Below are 17,851 nucleotides of genomic sequence, written 5' to 3'. Positions count from 1 at the left end.
TTGTCTAACTTTTGTCTCAATGAGAGCGGTGTTTTTTCAGCAGTTTCCCATATCTGTACTTGTAATTAAATGGGAGAAATGAATGTCCATCCAGGTGTTAGAACACTCCCCCAGCCTGTCACCTTGCTGTTTAAAGAAATTAAGACTGTTGGCTGTGACACATGGTGTCACAACACCTCCTGCACCTTCAGTCCTCAAAGTGCCACTTGGCTGTTGTGTTGTGTTTTGGCCAGTCACGTTGAGACAGACTTGACTCTCCTCCACACCGAGTTGAACCATCCAGCCGGAGCTCCTGATGGGGAGGGAGGGTGCGCTTGTGTAATGAGTTCATGAGGCAATGAGGTCAGCTCAGAGGCCTGCACAGGAAGAGGAGGAGGAGGAGGAGGAGGAGGAGAAGGAGCACCTTTAAGATGGAGTAAAGAAAGGCCATGTATATCCAGTGAACCTGGATAACTGATCCATTCGGCTGGGATTGGCTTGAGAAGCTGAACGTGTACGTGCCCGGACACTGTACATGTTAGCGTCACACAACAGCGAGGACAGATGTAGTGGAAGTTTTTTTTTATAAACCATAAGGTTTATACACCCTGAGAAAGGCTCAAGCCGACAAGCATTGGTGTATTTTTTTAATGTCTTGCCCTATTTATTAAAGGTCTTTTTATCACTTTTTGTAACCAACCTTGAGTGTCTGGGCATGATTTTTTTTATGACTTTCTTGGTCATTATTCTTTTTCCTTTTTGTAAAACATACTGTAAGTTTTATTGGCATTTTTAGAGCTCTTATAGTGTGCATCATAGTAAGAACAAATCCTAGATGGATGGATGGATGGATGGATGAATGGATGGATGAATGGATGGACGGACTATATTAATCCCAATCTGGGAAATTACTCTGTTACAGCGGCAAGTTACAGAGACATACATACATACCCACTACACAGAAAATACAATTAATATACTAGCATAATAAATAAGAATATAAAAAAATAAGCTAAAATAAAATATGCCAGAACAACTACTAAAAAGAATATACTCAGAGGAATGAAAAGAATGTTCATGTATGTACAAGTGTAGAATAAAATGTACTACCTACATACATAGCATATATCATAAGTCCTAAATCATAAGTGTTATTGACAAAAATAATATTAATATGACAAATATGAATTCGGGGAACACTTTTAACTTCCAAATGATTCTCACAAAAAAAATAAAAATCTAATGTTGAACACTGGGAAATATTCATTGTAGTAATAAACTTGAACAGGAAATTTAGACATAATGCAAACTTCCTATGAAAACGTGTTTTTTTTTTTGTTCATTGTGGCTGTTGATGGCCTGATAATGTTAACTGGCTGCATGTCACTCACATGTTCTTCTTCTGCATTGACACGTGGGACAACAATGGCTTGACTTTATGGGTGGGCGGGAAAGTTGCTTTGGCAGAACGAGGACCCTGCAGCCAATCCCTCGTTAGCATTAAATCCATCCAATCCTATTAGTCTGTCACCGCTGAGAGGAGGAGGTGAGACGGGGAGACGCGTTCCTGTAGCCTGCAATGTCTCTGCTGAGGGAAACGTGAACAGATCGACCGGATGCACTCCACCTGTAAGAGCCACTGTGAGCCATAGTTACTTTGTACTGAAAGACAGAAAAGTACAGAAAAAATAGAGTACAAGTAATGATTTGAAAGAAACATTCAAAAGAAATAATTGTCATGCATAAAAACAATTGGAGAAAATTACATGAAATAAAGAAACTATGTCTGATAGGCTATTGTTCTCACTGCCCACTCAGTGTCATTAGCCTTGGTGTGATGCTCTATGGGTTTATGTGTGATGCCTTGTGCCTCAGTGAAGTATCATGTCTCTTTAATCTCACATATGTTGTCTTTAAGTATCAGACAGCGGGGCTCACTGTCAGATTAAATCCTTCATCTTTCACTTGATTCACTCAGTGAACCGACTTTACAATTATCATGTTAATTGCTAGATAGCAGGTGGTTACAAAATCAATACTGGTATAAAAGTGAAACTTTCTGCTATAGTTTTGACTGTGATGTCACTTCCTGTCTTTTGTCCTATATATTTCCTGTTAGTGTCTAACTTCTGGTTGAGCCAAGCAAACCTTGAGGAGGGGAAACATAGACACAGTTATTAAATGATCAAAAACAGAAGGAGAGAGCATTGTGTGGAAGGAAATGAACAAAAAGTGGCAACAGCACTGGGAACAACAACAAAAGGGAAGACATTTATATAACATCCAAAATAGTTGTTGGTAATGTAAGGAGAGGAGGAGGAAATAGGAAAGAGGAGACGGTCATCACCAGACTGAGAATTGGGCCTACTTATTTAAATAGTACGCTTTTCATCATGGGGAAACATCCAACAGGGTTGTGAAAAAGATGTCAAAAACCAGAAACTGTGTGACATGTTTTAACTGAATGTAGGAAATATATGTTAGAGAGAAGGATCATGATGGGGGGAACTGGATTGGGAAACATACTGGAATGTGGAGGAGGTGAACAAGGCAGGAGGTATCTGATTAGTTTTTAAATGGTAGCTGAGTTGTTGGAGAGAATCTGAGGAACTAGCTGAAAACAGTAGGTGAAATGTGACACCAGTAGTTGGTGGTAGTCCAAACGCAATGGATGCAAACCGCCGTTAAAATACACAGAAGAAGACACTCCTGGTTAGTCAAACTGAAGAAGGCCTGTGCGCCACAACGCGTTAACTTTTTCTTCAACAAGACTGCCTTGGTTTTCCCCCCCTGTTCTGATGTTATTTTGTCACCCCTGCACCAGAGAGCACCTTGTTGGACTTTTTTCCAACCATCACCACCAAAATGAAAACACTCCTTTCCTCTGTCTTCCTAGCCAAGTTCCTTGCGCATAACTGTTATAAAGCCTTTAGGGGTGTCAGGTTGAAGATAAATCTCAAACGGAGGGCAACAAGTTGTTATATCTTAATGAGAAAATGGGAAATTTCCTCCTTTTTGTGACCTTTAGAGTTGCTTTCAGGGGTGTCGCACTGGGGGTGGAAATGGGACTGAATACCCAGGGCCCTCATGTGAGGAGGGCCCAAAAAGATGCTAGAATGAATAGCTGTGGATGCGGAGAGGCCCATAGAGAATGCCTTTCTATAGAGCCCAGAATGTTGTGCTTGTAGGTGGATTGTGTCAACGTTGTACAAAGCCAGGCTAGCTGTTTCCTCTTTCCAGTCTTTACGCTAAGCTAAGCTAACAGGTTGCTGGCTGCGGCTTCATAGTCATAATCTGCTCATCCAACTCTCAGCAAGAAAGCTAATAGCCTACGTGTATTTCTCACAGTGTTAAACTACTGCTTTAACAAAAACCATTGCGCATAAAACCAATGCTGTCATTTTTCTGAGGAGGACAGTGTCACCGAGAGTGCAGTGCCTGAGACTCGGCGGTTTGTACTTAATGGGTGCTGTGGGTGTTTGAACTGGTGATAGGCTATGGAGATAAGGAGCTTAGAGGGAACAGCGTCCTGTGTGTTCATTTTTGCTTTCTGGCTGACCCAACAGATGGAATGTTTTTTTTTTTTTTTTTTTTAGCTGGAAACATGTAAATAGATCATCTCTGCTCACTTTAATTAATCGACCATAGCTGCATTGTTCCTCACCTTAAACATTCTAAAACCTGTTCCCCTCACGAATGTGAAAACAGTCACACCTGCACAAAAAAACTTGATTTCCTTTTTCACTAACAAGCAACCAATGGCAAAATATATATGGAGTTTCTGTTTATTAGTTTATGCTATATAGTTAGGAAACCTTCAGAAATTAGGCAGAGTGATGTGGTTAGAAACATAGATATTTTTGACTGTACACATGCAAAGCTGGTGAGCAAGAATTTAACAGATGGGGATGTGCAAATGAGCAAAGTTTAAAATCCCCATCTGTTAAAAAAAATATATATATACAATATTCATGGCAACTGTTAGAACTCAGAAACACATTCAGTTACTGATAGCCTATAGTTAAACATCACAGCTATGTACGACTAGGGTTTTTTTTTTTTCATTTTGGTTCTAGGATCATCATCCCTCCCAGTTGATCCTTCCCCTCTTACACTCTGACTTTGTCTCCCGTGCTTGGCAAGTCAAGGCAAAGCAGCTTTATTTATATAGCACATTTCAGCAGCAAGGCAATTTATATTGCTCTACATAAAACATTGAAGAGCAGTTAAAAGCAAATAAAAACATTTGTTAAAGAATATAAAAAACAGCTTAAATAGAATAAGACAGGAATAAAATACAAGAATAAAAGTTACAGTGACTTTTTACACTTGATTTTAAAAAGCCAGAGTCTTTAAATAGCCTATAAATGTGCTGGCCGAGGGCGGGTGAGCTCTGGCACTGATTCACACGGTCCTGGTGTGAGTGGCTGGTCTCAACAGGCCCGCAAATGTTTCAACTTAAACCCAGCTTTCATTACGTGAATTGCTTGGCTGTGGTTTTGGGGGCAGGTTAATTGGCTGTAATCTTATCACACTGTGGCCTGCTGCACTCTTCATGACCCCCCCCCCAGTCTAGGGCTCGGAAATGCCGGCGTGCTGAAGGAGCAATTTGATAATTGGAGATGAATTGTTTACCATGCAGATCACCTTTCACTTACCCATCCTCTTCCTGTTATATAGTGCTACATTTCTCCTAATTCAGTCGTGACCCAGATTCCCGTCTTTTAAATCTCATTCTGTCCACTTTAAGTTTCACTCCTTCAATGAAAGATCTTGACAATTATATATGTTACGTGATCTCTAGTTTTTCTTGTGGTTGTTCTATTTGGTTGCGATCTAAATGGTTTATGCTTCAAACTGAAAATTACCCAAACCAAAATATCAATATACTCCATCATTTTGAAACAGAGTCAATCAAAGTTCCTGTTAGTCATTTATTTGCCATTATATCAACACATAGCTTGTTTTTCTTGTCCTATAGGTTGGATACCCTCTGGGATCTGATGGGTGGTTAGAAGCCGAAGTTAAAGGGATTACTCTTGACTGTCGAACGCAGGAGGTTCTTGGAGTCGAGAGGGAGCACCTGACTAGCGGTGGCCTAACACCTCTTCCCAGAGACAGCAGGTTCTATCAAGATACATCAGCCCAGCTTAACTCGCCATGGAGCCAATGGCACTGTTGTATTGAAGCAACAAACAGCTAAAGACTTCAGCAGCACCCTTTGTGTGCTTCGGGAATACTGCCTTGGAATTTGTACTGCTTGTCGTTCAAAAGGACTTTATGTGGTCTGGGAGGAGTTTCCAGCTGCAATTTTATGGTTGACATGCGTTACCCCACCACCTTTCAATCCAGCACTTATAACCTCTATTCATGGTGTTTGGCGCAACAAAGCTAAGGCCTAGGAGGACTGTCATTTGTCGAGGAATAACTTGGACTCAGGCCAAACATGGCCAGAGACGTCAGTCCTCTGAGCCTCATGCCTCTGTCTGCAAAACACCACCAATGGGTTGGAGCCTCTCTGGGGTCTATCCTCCCCTTCTCCCCCTTACGTTCTCTAATTTTTTACTACTTCCTGTCATGTGCAGCAGCAGCAGGAAGTTTGCCTGGCATAGAATATGACTATGGCATTAGCCCTAAATTTGTTTGCACCCCAATTCCCCCAGAAGCAGACCCCAGCTGCTATTCGCCACCCAGTGTGCCCCATGGACCAAGCAGTAACGGCCACACAAACGGTCACAACGGCAGTAGCCGGCGAGGCATGATGTCCGAAGAGGCCAAAGCCACCATCTTGCACCTGCGCGAGAGCCTTGTGAGGCAAAAGGAGACCATCCTGGACCAGCGGGAGACCATCAGGGAGCTGACCGCCAAGCTCACCTTGTGCGAGGGCTTCGGTGGCGGTCACCACGGCACCGACCACCACGACAACCATCACGATACCCATCATGACAATCATCACGACGGCCACCATGACGGCCACCACGACGGCCACCACGACGACCACCACGGGCCGCACGGCAGCCACCACACACCCTCGTCGTCGCACCACGGTTCTTCGCCGTATCACAGCAGCGATCACCACTACTCCCACGGCGGCCACAGGTCCGACCCCCACCACAGGAAGCCCTCGACATACGGAAAGCACAGCTCCTTCTCCCCTGAACAGACGGGCAAAACACTGCAGACACTGAAGGAGAGGCTCGAGAACTTGCAGGTGAGTGCAAAAATCTGCAATACACGCTCAGAGAAGAGGCATGTTTTTGTGTCACCAGTGGGGATTAACCACTAAACAACAAAGATTTGGAAGTGTCAACCAATGCCAGGAAAGATATGCACTGATAGATGGACATTTCTGAAGTTCAGTTCAAGACACAGCAGGGGGTAAAATGCAGTTAGTTTGTAGCCTGTTTGACATCTTGTACCACAAGCCCCTGCTTTATGACAACCAGCTTCTTGCCCCAAAATTGAGGAAAAACGTTTGTTCAAGCAGCAATTACAACTCATATTTGCGTTTATATGGGGGGTGCCCTCTAGTGGCCATAGTAATTATTACAGGAGCAAAGTGTAAGAGCGCCAAATTACACGTAGGAGATAGGTGGATGGGTCACACACAGGAATTTCACCCAGAAGACAAGGCTTTGTGTCCCATTTGAAAATCAAAAGGAAACGGTGAGTTTTTTTTTTCACTACGTAACAAGCGTAACACCACGTTCTGCGTCACGTGCGTAACCGGAAGTGAAGTAACATAACAGATGAACTGATTTTAACCCAAACCACAATCTTTTTTCTAAACTTAACCAAGTAGTTTTGATGCCTAAACCTAACCAAACTGTGACTGTTTCACAACGTTAGGAGGGAAAGCGCTTCTGTGGGTCGTATTAGAGGGTAGGAATCAACTGCCTATATTGTTGTGTGGTTTGGAGAACTCGTTGGAATTGAGAGTTGGAGCTCATCTCTAGTCCATAGTATATTGTACAGGTACACCTGCAGTATTGACTTTCTGTCTTGTAGCTTCAGCCACTACTGCCTTTTGTCTTCCAGCCCAAGGGATGTGAGAAGGGCTGTAGAGCTTGTAATTACAGTATACAAATAATTAGCTAAAGTTAGTGTTAAATGTTACTGATATGAATTATTGAACATGTTAAAAGCAGCCGGGTGCGTTTTGTGATGTCTATTGTTAACTGCTAAATGTAAGAGCTGGGTTGGAACTTACCACTCCAGACTAATATACAGGACATTTTGGAAAAAAATATAAAAATAAACAATTTGTTTGAATTTAAAAGAATACATGTGTTAAAGATAACGTGTTTAGTGTTTCAGAGGGCAAGCCATTTCAAAGATCAGCTACTAAAAAAAAAAAAAATTGAAAACAGCATGTGGGACTCCATTTAAAGCACGCACATTGTAAGAAGTGGTGCTAGAAAAGAGGCTGGTTAAGGAGACATGTTTTAAAGTGCAGTTTAAACATTCCAGCAGAGTCTGCCTCTCTAATATCTCTGGGTAGGCTGTTCCCCAGTTTGTGAGCATGGCTGAAAAGAAGCTGCATCTGCAATCAATCTTTTGAGTATCTAGAGAAGCAGCAGTAACACATTAAAGGGCTCACGAAGGAACATAAGACGACAGGGAATCTCTCTCTCAATGATCCAGTCCTAAGCCGTTGAGAGCTTTGTATAAAAGTAGAAGGACTTTAAAATGACTTACAGCTGTTGTCTGACAACCGACAACTGTTAACGAAACACAAACTAATAGACCACAGAGAGATGAAGCAGGTAGAAAGTTCCGCAAGTAAATAAACTATAAGAAAACAATCTACGGTCTGCAGCAAGGTTATGTTTATTGTCAACGTATTTAACTTGTGTAGACTACAGTATTTAAAGAAGACAAATGGTTCATGCATTTCCATTAAAGTTCCATTAGAGTTCAGTGATCCAAAGTGACTCCTACAAAAGCTGTTACATTACATTTTTTAATAATTAAAGAATCTAATTAAAGGATCCAAGAGTTTCTTCTCTTAACGATACAAAAACACGGCAGGGCTACCAAGGCACAGCGCTGTCTCCTGCCTAAAAAATAGTTGTTATATGGCTACAATTAAAGCTCTGATGTTTCAGGTGAAAGGGGGTAAATATTCTGTAAAAGCTCCTGAAGGACTTACTTCTCCTGCACCATACGAACATTTGGAGATGCTTAGTAATGTGTCCACAAGGAGAGGTGAAACAGACTGCAGGGAGACGGAAGCCTATCAAAGGTTTGACATAATTGGGGTCGTATCCAGCGTCATTAAGGGTCACAAGCTCAGACGCCAAATCATCTGCCACTGCTGTCCGCTGCCAAAGTACTGTAGGAAGGATGTGTTTCATGAAGACATGGTAACCCACGGGATATTGTTTGTGTTCCCTGCATTAAAAGGCATTTTTCTGATTAATTACATACTCAGTTAAAAAAAAAAGTGATGACACTTTTAGTGGCATATATCTGTAGTTTTGGAATAAACGCAAAGATTTAAAGTAAGAGTCAAAAGTTGGAGGAGATACTTCTCACATTAAGAACTAGAGATGGTCCGATACCATTTTTTTTCTTCCCAATACCGATTCTGATACCTGAAATTGCGTATCGGCCGATACCGAGTACTGATCCGATACCAGTGCGCCATATATTTTATTATGTTTTAACAACTGTATACTACTATCCCTGTATGGATGTGATATGATGTATAACAGCTGTATAATACTATCCCTGTATGGATGTGATGTATAACAGCTGTATACTACTGTCCCTGTATGGATGTGATATGATGTATAACAGCTATATACTACTATCCCTGTATGGATGTGATATGATGTATAACAGCTGTATACTACTATCCCTGTATGGATGTGATATGATGTATAACAGCTGTATACTACTATCCCTGTATGGATGTGATATGATGTATAACAGCTGTATACTACTATCTCTGTATGGATGTGATATCATGTATAACAGCTGTATACTACTATCCCTGTATGGATGTGATATGATGTATAACAGCTGTATACTACTATCCCTGTATGGATGTGATATGATGTATAACAACTGTATACTACTATCCCTGTATGGATGTGATATGATTTCTATCTTTGTTGTCGGTCTGGCTCAGGTTAAACGCTTATGTGTGTGAAACATGAACAAACACAAACAATGAATGCCACAGAACTTTCTTTAATTATCCAGTTTGACAGTCAGTTATAACGGAAAAAGAACATAAATAAACTACTTCAACGTAGATTTTCTTTAGGGCTTTATTCCGTGGTATCAGATCAGTGCATAAACTCCAGTACTTCCCGATACCGATACCAGCATTTTAGAGAGTATCGGTATCGCCTCAGGAACATCTCTATTAAGAACCACCCATCAGTCTTTGTGAGACACACAGCACCTACAAAGCAAAACATCAAAATGCTAATGTCCTCTCAGAGTTGTTCCAGCTCTCGATCTCTGCTGGATATCAGTGGCCAAGACTGAGCTCAAACAGAAAGCTGCTCTAAGTTGATTAGCCCTCATAACCCCTAAACAACCTTTGCGGTAAACCATCACATGTTGACAAGTGAAGCTTAGAGGAGCAAGAGGGACGGTCCTAGTTTCTGAGAAAGATCTCCACAACATCAGTATTGTTAACTTTACTGTTTATTCATCCTGGAGAATTGCACTGAGATTAACCTGGGGAAACCAGGCCAAGTAAACCAGGCCAAGCCTGGGGAAACCAGGCCAAATAAGTCAACTTTGTCTCATTTATAAAGCGTCACAAGCCAAAAAGGTTTGGAACCACTGATCCGACAGTCTAAAAAAATCTTCATTTTTACGTAAATTTAATTCTACGGGGAGCCCAATGAAGCATTAAATTAGTGCTCACTGGGAACTGTTTTAGCTGTTGTCGTGGCTCTCTCCGAATTTTGTCGCACAGCAAGTGATACAGTCTCTAAATTGTCTGACTTATTTACAATTTTTAATGATGCTGGGGTCACATTGCGAGACTAAAACCCTGCTGCCCTCGTCATCAGTGCAGGTGATCTCAGGCCGTGCTCAGGGAAAGTGTTGAAATCCCCTTCAATCTCTCTCAAAAGTGTGAGACAAACCAGAAGCCAAGCCAGGATTTATGTCACTCCTTCCACTGACAGGATGTCTATACCGCCAGCCTCTGGCCACGCGCCGAAGGGCGCAAGTGAGCCTCACCTTCAATTAGCTTCATCCTCCCTGACGAGGCTATTAATCGTGGCGTGCGCTGGCAGGGAACAAAGCCGGATTTGCTGGTGAAAAAGACAAGGATGAGCAAGGGAGACGAGGGAGGGGCGGAAATTATTCCCCTGCAACTTTAAATGTCATTCCACAATTCGTCTTTATTTGCTGCACATAACTAAATTCACTGCAAAGAACTTCTGACTCTTGGTTATTTCTAAATTTAATTGTTTTCTTGAAAGCTCACAGCTTGTTAGTTTTGACATTTCTTGAAGACAAAGTGTATTCTTGACCTTGGAAAGTAGTACTTAACAGAACAATCCCGACTCATGGTCCACTTTCTAGCTTTTTCAGTATCCCACATCTTCATCAGCATATCGTGTTTGCTCAGTTCCGCTTATCAAGAAGATAATAAATAATTGTTAATGAGGACCCCCTTAAGGATCTTTGCAGGATGCTGATAATAATATTTTTTTATGTTATGATGGTGGTGATGATTTTAATGATGGTAAAAGTATTCCTGTGATAGGAACGGTCTACTGCATTACAAACCCCAAAGTGTAGTGGTTTCAGGGCAGAGTAAGATAATAGCACTTGGTTATAAAAATTAAAATGTAGACTAAACAAATAGATGGAACATGTATGCCATTGGCATTAAAGATAAATCCAACAAGTCCTTCAAACTATACATAATCGGCTGTTTATTCCTACCCTCTAATACGACTCATAGGGAATTTCATAAATTAGTGGCCCCTAGCGGTGGAAATATACGACCCACAGTAGTGCTTTCCGTCCTCATATCTAAACCAGAGAACGGTCGGGTTTGTAAACATGTTAACATTAAACGGTCACAGTTTGGTTAGGTTTAGGCACCAAAACTACTTAGTCAAGTTTAAAAAAGATTGTGGTTAGGGTTGAAATCATTTATGTTACTTCACTTCCGGTTACGCAGAACGTGACCTAGTTCCATTTGTTCTGTAAAAAAAAAGTTAAAAAAAATAAATAAAAATGCTGGTTATTTTGATTTTCAAAGGGACAGGAACCCTGGTCTGCTGGGAGAAAGTCCTGTGTTTGTTTGACCCATCCACCACCTTAACCTGCCTCCTTATGCCTAAATAGGCACTCTTATCCCCTTGACGCCTGAATTTATTCACAATTATATAAACAAAATATTATGTGTGTTTCTGGCTCCAAGCTGATGCTAAATTAAGTTGAGATTGTTAATTTGTCTATAGCATATGGAATAGATATAAATTTAGGTATGATGCAAATTAGCGACAACAGGCTTTATGGTAAAATTCTTTACAAAATGGTCAAATTAATAAAACACATAGATTTCATTCATGTCACAAAGTTGTTAGAACTTCTAAACTGTAATTGACAAATACATGGATCTTGACAACGGCATGAAAGAAAACACTCTTCTACTCCCTAACATTGACAGTAGTTTCTTTAGGGTTAGGGGCAGGGGTAGGGTTAGGTGTAGGGGCAGGGGTAGGGTTAGGTGTAGGGGCAGGGGCAGGGGTAGGGTTAGGGGTAGGGTTAGGTTTAATTTCGCTTCCGTGAACCGGATGTATCTCCCACTCCGACCGGTCCTACGAGAAACCAGTGCATGCAAAAGGTTCCGAGGTATGTATCGCATGTAAACAAACCGGCATTGGGGGGAATACACACGCTATCTCGCCTGCAGTCGGAATGGAAGGGGTTTGATGCAAATTAGCGACAGTCGGCGTTAAGGGGTTAAATTTCGTCACATTACTTCCTGCTTCCTGCTTTGCTCCCATTATAATTATTAAAAGGCACCGCCACTATAAACACAGAGTTATAATTGCTGCTTGAACAAACTACCTATGGGAGCGTTTTTGTGAGGGGAAGACAGTGTCAATAAATCCTAACCCTCAAAATCTCAAGCTAGGAGCTATTCAGGTTCTGTTCATTGTTTGACCAGAGGACATACTTCTAAAGCCATATTTCATATAGTTTATGACATTCAAGTGGAAACTAAATCCCTCAGAGCAGAGCAGAACTCATGACCGATGCGTTTTTCTTTGTTCTGCAGGCCAGGAACTCCTCCAGCTCCTACTCCAGCTCACTGAGAGAACTCCTCCAGCGGAAGATCACCGCCCTGGAGGAGCAGCTGCACAGCTACTACAGAGATACCCGTGACTACGGTCACCGGGACGACCACCATGACGATCACCACGACGTTCACCCCGACGACCACCACGGCAGCAGCCACCCCGACGACCATCACGACAACCACCACGACGACCACCGTGGTACCGGTCACCGGGACGACCACCACGACAGCCATCACGGCAGCCACCACGATAGCCACAGGAACAACCACCGTGGCGGTTACCATAATCGCCACCACGACCACCACTACGACTGGCACAACAGCCGGCAACGTGGTCACTATGGCAACCATCACAGCACCCACCATTACGATGACCACCACAACGATCACCACGACTATCACCCCGAGGATCACCACGAAGATCACCACGACTATCACCACGGGCCTGGACACCACGATGACCACCATGAGGATCACCATGACAATCACCACGGCAACGACCACCATGACAGCCGCCACGGGATCGATCACAGCCCGCGGCGGGTGCTTTCCAGCGGCAAAGAGACCAATCTGCGCGGCGCGGGGCACGGCAAGCTGGAAACAGTGCTCAGCCAGCTGCACCACGGCAACATTGACTCTGGTACACACACCAGGCTGTTCTTATCAAACAATCGTACATATCGCTACGAAAAGTAATGCACCATCATTCGTATTTATTCCACGTATTTATTGGTGTATGCACCACATTGACTGTCGCAGCATAACAGCCTGGATCCACGTTGGGAGGAGGTTGGGGTGGATGTTTGTGTCCTAACACACCGGGCTTTCAAGCAAGGGAGCGGAGTTTGTGTCCCTGAACTAGAAAACACAAGACTTTTACCAAGGAAACGGGTGTCTGTATCCCAGGAGTATTACTTAAGGGAACTGGTGTTTTAAAGGTCCCATGACATGGTGCTTTTTGGATGCTTTTATATAGACCTTAGTGGTCCCCTAATACTGTATCTGAAGTCTCTTTTATATCGACCTTAGTGGTCCCCTAATACTGTATCTGAAGTCTCTTTTATATAGACCTTAGTGGTCCCCTAATACTGTATCTGAAGTCTCTTTTATATAGACCTTAGTGGTCCCCTAATACTGTATCTTAAGTCTCTTTTATATAGGCCTTAGTGGTCCCCTAATACTGTATCTGAAGTCTCTTTTATATAGACCTTAGTGGTCCCCTAATACTGTATCTGAAGTCTCTTTTATATAGACCTTAGTGGTCCCCTAATACTGTATTTGAAGTCTCTTTTATATAGACCTTAGTGGTCCCCTATTACTGTATCTGAAATCTCTTTCCCGAATTTCAGCCTTGGTGCAGAATTACAGCCACTAGAGCCAGTCACACAATGAGCTTTCCTTAGGATGTGCCATTTCTGTGTCTGTAGCTTTAAATGCTATTGAGGAGGAGAGGGGGTGTGGCAAGGTGGAGGGGGTTGGTGTGGCCTTGACCAACTGCCACTTTGCTCGTTTGAAAGCCATGATGTCTCTCTCTCATGGGTGGGCCAAATTCTCTGGGCGGGCAAAGCAGAGAAAGGGGAGGTAACCTTGCTCCTTATGACCTCATAAGGAGAAGATTCCAGATCGGCCCATCTGAGCTTTCATTTTCTCAAAGGCAGAGCAGGATACCCAGGGCTCAGTTTACACCTATCGCCATTTCTAGCCACTGGGGGACCAAAGGCAGGCTGGGGGACTGCATATTAATGTTAAAAAACCTCATAAAGTCAAATTTTCATGCCATGGGACCTTTAACCCAAACCACAAGCTTTTTGTCTAATCTTAACTAGTCATTCTGATGGCTAAACTTAACTGTTGTCAGCACAGTCACCTTTTTGTCGGCTAAATGCAACAGCTGCTGAAATGACCGTAACCTCACGGTATCCTGTACTTAGTTCACAGTCACCTTTTCTGGGCTAAATTTAACTGTTAGGACCGCTAAACTTTCTGGCCAGCGGTCGTAATACAAATTGTTGTGCATACGTTTTTGTACGATACTCTACAAACCCGTTCATGAGAATGCATTGCACACACACACACACACACACACACACACACACACACACACACACACACACACACAAACACACACACATACTCACACAGCTTCTGTATAGTTTAGCCTCTAATTTCTTTACATTTCAAGCCTGTGCAGTGATTATAAGCCAACATTTAACCCACATTCTGCACTCTCTGTCTCACCAGGAGTCCACAAGAAGTTGAAAAGTCCCAACGCTTTCCTGCTTGACTTCCCCATGAAAACCAATTACATGTACGCCAGGATGAAGCGGTCAGTGGTCAACGAAATTTTCGCAATGACCATCTGCCTGCGGCTGAAGGCCGGAGCAGGTCCTGGCCTCGGTACTCCCTTCTCCTATGCTGTACCTGGACAAGCCAATGAGCTGGTGCTCATTGAATGGGGCAGCAATCCAATGGAGCTGCTAATCAATGACAAGGTAAAAGCAATGTAATCAAAAATGTAATCAAAAATGTATTGTAGAGTGTCAAGGGCCAGGAGATGTTAAGAAACCCAGATTTGGACATTAAACATTACTTTCATAAGTGACTAATGTGAACAAAAATCTTTGTAATTGGTCCAGTATTGAGCGAAAATGCTGTAACCTGCAGCCGCGAAACCGGGCTACAATGTAATCGTGAGGGCAAATGTGCACCGTCAGTTTCTGTCCACTAAAAGTGCTGTTTTTGCCGCGGACTGGCTCATATTAAGGGTTAGATTATATCTAAGTGTCCTTTTCGTTTAACCAAAAACAGCCCCGAAATCACCATCGCCAAACTTGCCACACTACATCTAAATAAACTATACTTTTAGCATGTATAGAGCCATATTTCCACATGTAAATGGGTGAGTTAAGGGTTTATTTCAACCAAACCAGAGAGGTGATTGTTGGAACATTTGAAGGACGAACCAAGACAACTTTTAACTTTTAATTTGTTTCTGTCGACTTTGAATGAAGTGTGTTTTACATTGATAAATGTACGGTTTGATTAAATTGAGTCTGGTGGGATTAGCAATAGCAGTATTGGGTCTTTTCAAAAAAAGGATCTTACTCTTTAAACAAATGGTCGACCTCTGTAAGGATCCTTTCCATAATGTTGTCAGACACTTATTAATAATATTCTGAGCCTGTCAGTGGTAAGACAAGCACTTTTGCAGCTTGTTTAATAACAGACCAGTGTCAAAAATGGTTGTTCCCATCAGTCAGACACAAAAACATAGGAAAATAGGGCCCAGGTTGGAAAATATAGATGTTACCCCATAAAACTATTTGTTGAAGCTTTTACAAATAAAATTATTAAGCTGCCAGATACAGTAGCTCCTATTTGTGTGGTGACCCCTGCTGATATTGCTAAAGAAAATACTGGTGCTATTAAAGGATTAAGGATATGAAGTTCTTATAGAAGGATTTTCCAGTCAGGGCTTTAGGAGACCGGTGTTCATAGGTAACACTGCTGTTCTCACACTTCCATGCCCCAGAGTGTTGCTAATCTTGCACACAGTGAAGTGTGATAGTCACAGCTCAGACTGACAGGACAGCATCACCTCCCAAGTGGAGGTCAGAGCTATTAGGAGAGCCAGCAATGACCTCAGACTCAGGACCCAAATATTTGCCATGTCATGCTCTCAGTCACTGGTTAGTCAGACGAACTTGTCAGGTGGCAGTGACATGCACAGACTGAAGAGCAATGAAAAGAGGCATGTTTTGTGTGCGCCAGGTTAAGAGCAAAGCACACCCACCATGTCTTTGTCAGTACCACACACCAGATGTGCCATGCAGACAGAAGGAGTACTCAAGGCGACCAAAATGTTTCAATTAACTTTGATTAGGTGAAAACACTGTTAGCGATGCCCCTTCGTTGAAAAGGTTGAGCAACTCCTGACTTAGACAATTTTGTGTAATAGATTTCATTTTATGAAAATTTTGGACATCTCAGTTTGAATGACGTTAACTCGCACACAGATTGTTGACTTGCAAATGATTCAATTATGCCATTAGCATTCTAATCTTTTGTTCTCTGAAAAAGCTGAGCTTCCTTGCCCCAGTACTGTGAGCAGTGAGCTCAAATCAAACACAACAACACAGCAATTAATCTGATTATCCTAATTGATTGGCCTAATTGTCTGTCGGAGTGACATTAGGAGGGATGAACTGTCATGTTTGCTTTCTTCTCGTCACACACTTGACAGTCATCAAACTGATCAATGACAAAGAATGCAAATTAATCTCAGTCTGTAATCAGTTATAAGAGTTTATGAAGATAAACAGAGTGGAGATTCTCATATATATATATATATATATATATATATATATATATATATATATATATATATATATATATATATATATATATATACTGATCCACTTCCCCTACATTAGTAATCTGTCTAAAGCTATCATCCAATAGAGGTTTGTCATGTAATTTTATTTTACAATGTTACAGTGATTTTTGGGGAAAGATTCCTCCAGATGGAAGAACCTCACCTTTAATGGTATGTCTGTCCCTGTCTTCCTGTCTGTCTCTCTCCACCTGTGAGTTTAGGCGGTGACAATGCCAATAACCATGACAGATAGGAAGTGGCATCATGTGTGTATGACGTGGACAACACGAGACGGTGTCTGGGAGGCCTACCAGGACGGGGTGAAGAAAGGCTCGGGACAAAACCTGTCAGCCTGGCACCCCATTAAACCAGGAGGGACCTTCATCCTGGGCCAGGAGCAGGTAAGACATACGGCATGCTTTTTGGCAGAGATCCAGTATGTGCAAAAACTGTAGATTGTAGAAAGTAAGACTTTAAAACACATTGCTGTAGGACAGGGCTTCTCAAAGTCTGGACCAAGGTCCGCATCCAGACCAAAGTCTGTCCGGACCCAGCCCATACCTTGTGTTATGAATACAATACCTTATAAAGTGTAAAGTTTTTCTATTTTTAAATACATTTTCTATTGACCAATACATTGTTAGTGACGTTGAATGTACAGTAGTGGTGTGACGGACCAGAGTTAATCTGTACAGATTTTGTGTGGTGTGTAAAATGTTCTAAATAAATGACAAAATGTAAATAGTTACTTAATAGACTTATTATTACAGAGTAAGAGTAGGCTACCAAAAAAAAGTTGGTACCACTGGGTAATGGTGCAGAATTCCAGGTACTGGTATCGGTCAACAATTGACCAGGAAAAACAATTAATCAACTTATGTTGCTTAGAAGTTATAAGTGAGTTGATTAAATGTTATTTTGTTGGGGTTAGGTTTGGGTTAAAACCTAACGTCCGAAATGGGTATTATGAGGGGCAAAGGCACAAGGGTTAGGGTTATTTCCCGAGTTAGGGTTAGGGTTATTGCCAATCGTTCTGGTCTTCTGACCTTGAATAAAAATCAGATGCGGACCTTTGAGTAATACGTTTGAGAACCTCTGGTGTAGGATGTAAAATATCATTGCCATAGTGTCAGTTGAATTTAGCTATAATCTTTGTTTTATGACTTTCAAAAGCTCGCAGATCTTAATGTCAGTAATCCCTGTGT

The sequence above is a fragment of the Perca flavescens genome, chromosome 14, assembly GCF_004354835.1.
Source record: "Perca flavescens isolate YP-PL-M2 chromosome 14, PFLA_1.0, whole genome shotgun sequence".
Lineage (NCBI taxonomy): Eukaryota > Metazoa > Chordata > Actinopteri > Perciformes > Percidae > Perca > Perca flavescens.
The sequence above is the reverse complement of the archived record's forward strand: the minus strand, read 5'-3'. Positions refer to the sequence as shown.